Genomic DNA, 7,195 nt, shown 5'->3' with positions numbered 1-7,195 from the left:
AATTTTCAAGTACCTTAAGGGTACAGCTGATCTGGGATTGTGGTATGCTAGAGAATCAGACTTTAAGCTAATAGGTTACTCAGATGCAGATTTTGCAGGATGCAAAATTGACAGGAAAAGCACAAGTGGAAGCTGCCAATTTCTTGGAGGCAGATTAGTTTCTTGGTTTAGCAAGAAACATAAGTCAATTTCCACATCAACTGCAGAAGCATAATACATTGCTGTAGGAAGCTGTTGTGCACAAATTCTTTGGATAAAGAATCAGTTACTGGATTATGGGCTAACATATTCTAAAATCCCTATTTACTGTGATAATCAAAGTGCTATTGGTATGACAGGTAATCTAGTTCAACACTCAATGACAAAGCACATCAGCATTAGGTACCACTTCATAAGGGAACATGTGGATGAAGGTACAGTAGAATTGCATTTTGTTCCAACAGATCAACAACTAGCAGATATCTTCACAAAACCACTGTGTGAAGCTACCTTTACAAGATTGGTAAATGAACTTGGAATGGTTTCAGGTTCTTTCTCTAAATCTGCTTAGTTAATGTTCTGATATATCAGACTTTATGATCAATATTTACAGATATTACTATCTTTGTATATTCTGTGCTTAAATTGAAATTTTCTAAGTGTTGATTGTTGTCTGATGTGAATTTCTAACTCTGATAGTGATATGAATGTTTCTGTGACTATTCAATCCAATGAGGATAATTATGCTAGATACTGACCTAGTAGTCTTTAATATACTAATAATCCCATGTTTGAAGTAATTATTTATGTGGAAATCTTTTAACACAAGCAAATTCTGATATTGAGCTTGGTTAAAGTTTACTTTGTGTATCTTATTACTAAGTCAAAAACTAGAATAGTGCTTCTTATCTGTTAAGTTCTGATGTTAGTAAATCTGATGGATGTACTAAGTGCTGATAAGCCTCACTTATCAAAAGAAAAAAAAAGAAAAGTAATAAATATCAGGCACTCCTTTTAGATCTAGAGAAAAATATATGTGGAAGGGAAGACCCAAGTGCATTGCTGGTATTAAGTAATATGCATTAGAAAGCAAAATAAAATTTTCTTGGTGGCTTTTCACATTCTCTGATTACTGGAGAAATACTCTGATAATAGCATAAATTTTGATAATCAGTTGTGACTCAGTTACACTGAGAAGCCACTGTAAAAAGGAGTTTCAAAAGATGCATAAAATGAGCACAAAATAGTTGAGGTGGACTCATGCATGAACTCATTCCATAGTAGACTTTGGAATAATGACAGATTTTGAGCAAAGTTCTTAGTTATGCCTTATTTCTAAGATGTACTGAAGTGAATCAGACTTTACTCTTTGTCTGATATTTAGCTTATTGCACACACATACACTCCATATGATAAGATGATTATTTTTCGTTTTTCGAATTTTTTTTAAAATGAAAATTATTGTGGTGATAAATGTTGTTTTAGATGAACAATTTAAGTGTCAGTTGCATAAATTCTGAGGACAATTTCTGATGGAAGTTCTGATGATTAAGTTCTGATGTACCCATATCAGTATTTGTGTGAAGAATAACAGGAATAAACATTCACTTTTCGAGTTAAGGAGCCATATTCTTATGACTTTTAAATCCTGATATTAATCAAGTTCTGATGCTGGCGTGGCAGTATTTATTTACTTGGTTTATTTTTGGTCATTACTTGAACGGTCATATTTTCTCAGAATATTGGTTTATGAGAGTTAAAACAGTAATAATCATTTGTTTAGTGGGAACAGTTTTTTATAAAAACTGAACGATGTAATTATTACTTATTTACCGTGCCCATTAACTTTTGTCTTAACTGCTGCATGCCTGACAGGTGTAAAGGTCTGTTCCACTTCTTATTAACTGCTGTCACGTGGGGTGTCTAAGTAAAAGAGATAAAAGATTTTCAAATCTTTTATTTTCATTTTTATTCTACTCTCTCTTTTCTTATTCTCTCTCACATTTTCTGACTGTTTTCTTTACAGACATTTTCTCAAACACCTTACAGGCACTCTAACTTCTCACTTATTTCTGATGGCGCCCAAGGATTTAATTGTTGATGGAGCCAAGTTTGTCCCAAATAATTTTGCTGCAATCCTAACCAAGGCTGAAGCTCCATCATATTTGCACTTTGTGCAAGATTTATTAGCTCATAGTGAGATTGGGTATGCTTTGACCCAACCTCAAACTATTTCAAGCCAACAAGTGCTGACATTTTGGAGAACTGGGCTTTTTGATGATAGTGGTGCTACTGGTACTCCAAGCATCATTTTCACATCAGGAGATGTCGAGCATGTGGTTACTCCTAGAGCAGTTCGTAAAGCTCTCCACTTACCTGAAGGTTGCACATTCTCAACAGTGGCGGATCCTGTTTTACAGCAACGCATGGCCAGTTTGGGCTATGAGAAAAGTTTGGGAAAGCTGGGTCAACTGAAAAGAGCAAATATCAAAAAGGAATGGAGCTTTTTCTTTGATTGTATCACTAAGGAATTCGCCAATAAATGCTCCAACTTTGATGCTATTCCCATCATGAGTAAGCAAATCGGGTATGCCCTTATTCATCAAACTCATTTTGATTTTGTAAGTGCTGTGTTAGGTTTCATAGGGGATAGGATGACAGAGGATAGGAATGTAGTATACTTTGCTTGATTCTGTCAGCTTATATATACTTTCAATTGTGCTGATGAACCCCAACCTACCAGTGATTTGATTCCACCCTTTAAGCTTGCAAAAAGGGCTTTTAATGATTTGTTAAATGCTGACATTAAGAAACCAGTATAGAGACCCTTACAGATTCCTCAATTAGTAAAACATATCTTGGTAAATGCTGATCCACAAACATACACATCTATTTACCCTGATGTTCAACCCACCAACACATCACATCCAACTCAACAGCCATCAAAACATACCACAACTACACAACAACCTCAAACTTCTCAACCTCAACCTACTCAACCCTCCATCAGGACATATTTCAAACCATCACAGTCATCTCAAGCTCAACCTTCAACTCATCCAGTGAAGCCTTCATCTTCAAAACCCAAGAGGACTAAGATAGTACCTCAATCTCAACAGAAGAGAAGGAGAATTGTTCTGAGAGATGAGTCAGACAATGAGGAACAGGTTCCCCTATTAGAACCTGTTGTTGTAGAAGCTGAGAAGATCTCTTCTCAGAAAGATACTGAAACTGGGAGTTCTAGGCCCCTTAAAAGGCTTAGAAAGATAAATACTGATGATGAATCTCCCAAAGTCTCTAATTCTGCAAAGAGACTTAAAAAGCAAAGAGCCAGGAGGGCTGTAAGTGTATCATCACACTCTGAAGCAACTCTGGAAGAAGCAGCTAAGGAAGGGGGTCAGGAATCTCTGATCCCAATAGAACCTATAGTCATTGAATTACTTCCTACTGGTTTCCTACTGGTGAATCATCTCACAAGTCTCCTATTCAAGAGCAAGAGGATATTCCAGAGCAAGTGCCTACACCTCCTGTGTCTCCTATCATTAATCCAGTACATGTTGAAGACCCAGGTACAAGTGCTGAAATTGATATTCATAACTTGATCGTGCCTGAGGTTCTATACTTGGAAGCTCCACCAACTCAACTCACTCCACCAACAACACCAATTCTAGATGCTGATTTCAATGAAGATATTCCAACTACACCAATTCTGAATCTGGATGATGAAAATCAGATTTTAGGCGGGCATCAAGATTTGGATGTTGATCAGAACTTAGCTACAGATCAGAACTTAAAGGATGATGTTGAAGCCTCTATAGCCTCATATACTGTTATTTTATCAAAGGATGCTGAGGCTGCAGGCTTTGTAAGTTCTGATGCTGATAATGCTGAACTTACTGGTGAAGCTGCTACACATGTAGATGCTGATGCAGCTGGTCCTTTAGGACATGCACCTCAACAAACAGTTCATAAAGCTGATTTGATCAAGAAGTTTGTTAGAGAGGATGCACCAGTACCTTGGAGTGAAACTCCTAGAGGAAAGGAGTGGGCTAAGGAATGGAACACAGTTAGTTTTGTTCCTACTGAGAAAATTCTTGTTGAGCGCCTGGCTAAGGCTGATGAAATGCTGATAAATGATGATTTCAAGGCACAGCTGAGAGTTACTGCAATGAGTACACCTTCAAGGTCAACACTCCATAACTCATGCCAAGGTGAATAAAATTCAAGAATCTCTGATCCAGCAAGATATGAATATAAAATTGGAAAATAACAGATTTTTCAAGCCAACCTTTGACATAATTGGGTATATTGAAAAAACTCAGGAGAAGCAACAAGCTCAGATTGATGAAATTCTAAAGAATCAAGCTTCTCATCAAACTCAACTCAATGAGATCCAATCCTCAGTGGAATTGCTTGTCTCTCTTCTTTTACCTGCTGATGCCAAAAATGGGGAGAAAGTAATTAAGTCCAAATGCAAATCTACTCAATCACTGAATGGTAAGGATGATGGAAATGACCAGGAAAACTATGGAATGGATAGAGGTCATGGTCAAGGCAAAGGTTTTTTATCAAGCAAAGCTAAACTACAAGTCAAAGAACAAGTTCTGATACTGGGAGAAGAATAAGTTCTGATACTGGTAAAAGAATAAGTTCTACTGAACATCTGGAACTTGATGAAGAGATTTCAAAGAGATTATTTCTTACAGAAAATCCTGGAATAGAATTTGAAAGTTTAAAGGAAGAAGAAGCTCGACTTAAAGCAAAAAAAGTCAACTTCAAATCTAAAGCTTCTGTTGTTGAAAAGAAACTTCCAAAACCTAAGGGTACTGTGATTAAGGAAAGGACAATTTCTGAGGCAACCAAAGCCAAATCACAAGTGGAGATAGATCCAAGATCTAAGGGCAAGGAAAAAATTAATGAACCTGTAAAGGTATATGTGCCAGTCATGGATGAAGAAATAATTGATGATGAAGATGCTAGTCTGATTTTGAAGAAAAAGGATATTCAAACAACCTCTGACATAGCTCATGTTGTTTAAGATCAGGACTTAGTAAATTCTGATATGATAGTGAAGCAAGCAACCTCTGACATAGCTCAAGTTGGCTTGATATCAGAAGATAAGGAAAAGGAAACCTTTGACATTGCTCATGTTAAACCTACAAAGATATTATTACCAGGATTCATTAAAGCTCAACAGACTCAACCTTTAAAGACTACATCAAGTGGTTTTGAAGCAAGAGTTGTTACAGGAAAGGAAGCAAGAGACAAATCTGGATTGGGTAGTTCTAAAGAGAAGAGAGTAAGCAACACTACCAATGATCCAACTTCCTTAAGTGAACCAGGTGTAGGAGCAACTCCTGAGAGATTGAATCAACTTGAATCTGTACAAATGGTTTACCAATCTAATTTGAAAGAAGATATCATGTTATACTTTATGACAGATGGGAGGGTATTTCAGATCAGGGAGAATGCAATTTCATTGAAGTATTTTGAAGAACTGGAACATGTTCTATTTTTGCTTCAAGTGAAAAAAAGATCAACAGATGGTGCTGCAGGGTGTTTAAAATCAAATATTCAAAGACTGAAGAAGCTTTATTCTATAAAGTCTGATAGCCCATACTGTCCCAAGTACAAATCTCATAGTGGAGAAATTGTTGAAATGAAGCCTAATACTGCTAAAATCATCAATACATTTTCTTGTATTAAGGGACTTGAATTCAATCTAGAGTCTGATAAAGCCTATATCATCAGACTAGATCAGGATATAAGAAAAGCTAAAGTAAATGATCTCAGGGCTGCTATTTTTCAAACTGGTGAAGATACAGTTGAATTGAAAAATGCTAAAAGGAGGATGGTCAATGAACTTGAATATGCTGAGAGTTGTTTGTTGAAGAACTATCTCAGAACAACTCCTGACATCAAAGAGATCAGAAATTGAAGCCAGGTCAAAGATCTACAACTGCTTAAATTCTGAAGTGTATACAGACTAAAGCTGTTATCAGACCTTGAGGATGGTAAAGCTACAAGGACTGTAAGTTGTAGTTATCTAGTCAAATTCTCATGCATTTGTACTTAATGTTTTTAAGATCATCAAATATCTGTTGAATTTGTATATTATGCTAATTTACAAGTTAGGGGAGATTGTTAGATATATTTATGATGTCATGTCTAATATGATTTGTGTTTAGTTTTTAGATCTTACTTAACAGGACAAATCAGTACTTAACAGGACAAATCAGTACTTAACTGGAAATCAGTACTTATACTGAAGTCAGGACTTAAGATATCAGAACTTAAGTTGTTAGAACTTAAGTTATCAGGAGATATTTATCAGGAGATAATATCAGGACTTAAGGAGACGTTTAGATAAGGAAGGCGACTGATTGAAAGGAAAGAAGATCAAAATAAACATAAAAAGAAATATGCATGGAGAAGAATTCTATGAGGAATAGAATACTTGGAAGAAAAGATAACTGATTGATATATATTAGGAAGCAAAATTGTATTCGATATCAATTAGAAGATTATCTTGTAACTGTGTAGTATATAAACACAGACATAGGGTTTACACTATATGTGTTATTATAATCGAGTTTATTAATTATTGTAACCCTAGCAGCTCTCGTGATAATTTGTTCATCACTGAGAGAGAACAGTTCTTTGTAACAGAGTTTATTGTGTTAAATAAAATCTGTGTTTTGTTACTTGAGTTCTTATATTCGATTTGATTGTAGTAAACACTGTATTCAACCCCCTTCTACAGTGTGTGTGACCTAACACTGTAGATATGCCAAACCTTGACAAAATCTTCTGAATGTATCCCTTCTATGATAATAAAAGTTTTTTTTGCTTCTATCCCTATAAATCTCCATTCCCAAAATTTTCCAAGCCGTAACCAAAAGTTTCATCTCAAACTCAGCACTAAGAAGACCCTTCAACTTCTGAACATCAGACTTGTTCTCTGTAGCTATCAACATATCATCCACATACTAGACCGGATAAATAAAAGAACAATTTGCTGTCTTATTATAATAAACACATCAATCATACAGACTCCTGGTGTAGCCAATACCTATCATATAGCTATCGAATTTCTTGTACTAATGCCTCGGAGGCTGCTTTAGTCCATACAAGGACTTCAACAACTTGAAAATATAGTCTTATTTACCAGGAACCTGAAAACCATATGGATGAGTCATATATATATCTTCTTCCA

This window comes from Apium graveolens, chromosome 2 (genome assembly GCF_009905375.1).
Source record: "Apium graveolens cultivar Ventura chromosome 2, ASM990537v1, whole genome shotgun sequence".
Taxonomy (NCBI): domain Eukaryota; kingdom Viridiplantae; phylum Streptophyta; class Magnoliopsida; order Apiales; family Apiaceae; genus Apium; species Apium graveolens.
Note: the sequence above shows the minus strand (reverse complement) of the source record.